Consider the following 808-nt stretch of genomic DNA (forward strand, 5'->3'; position numbering starts at 1 on the left):
CTTGATCTTCAGTTGATGATATCCCGATCTTAAATCAATTTTGGAGAAATACTTGGCTCCCTTCAATTGGTCAAACAAATCGTCAATTCTAGGTAACAGATACTTGTTCTTGATCGTAAGCTTGTTGAGCTCCCTGTAGTCGATACACAGTCTCATGCTTCCGTCTTTCTTCTTGACAAATAATACTGATGCACCCCACGGGGACACACTGGGTCTGATTACTCCTTTCTCTAACAGCTCTTGCAATTGCTTCGCTAACTCTTTCATCTCAACAGGCGCCATTCTATACGGGGCCTTGGATACCGGTTCTGTTCCAGGTGCTAAGTCGATCGTAAATTCAATTTCTCTATCTGGAGGAAGTCCTGGCAATTCTTCGGGAAACACGTCTGGAAATTCATTTACTACCGGAATATCTTCAAGTTTTGCTGGCTCCTGACTTCTGTCAATCACATATGCTACAAAATGCTCGCATCCTTGCCGTAATAACTTCTTAGCTTGAATCATTGTTAAGAACTTCTTTACTTGCTTCTGGCCCTTGAACGTTACTATCCTTTCGTCAGGCGTCTTCACCATTACTTTCTTATTTTGACAATCTATCTGGGCATCGTGCTTAGATAACCAATCCATCCCTAATATAACGTCAAATTCTCCTAACTTAACTGGTATCAAATCTACACAAAACTTACTACCTGAAATCTCAACCTCACAATTCCCACAAACTTGATTCACAGTTACACGTTCTTGATTTGCTAATTCCACAGTCATTATTTCATTTAAATACTCAACTGGACAATTTAACTTACTATCA

This window comes from Apium graveolens, chromosome 4, assembly GCF_009905375.1.
Source record: "Apium graveolens cultivar Ventura chromosome 4, ASM990537v1, whole genome shotgun sequence".
Taxonomy (NCBI): domain Eukaryota; kingdom Viridiplantae; phylum Streptophyta; class Magnoliopsida; order Apiales; family Apiaceae; genus Apium; species Apium graveolens.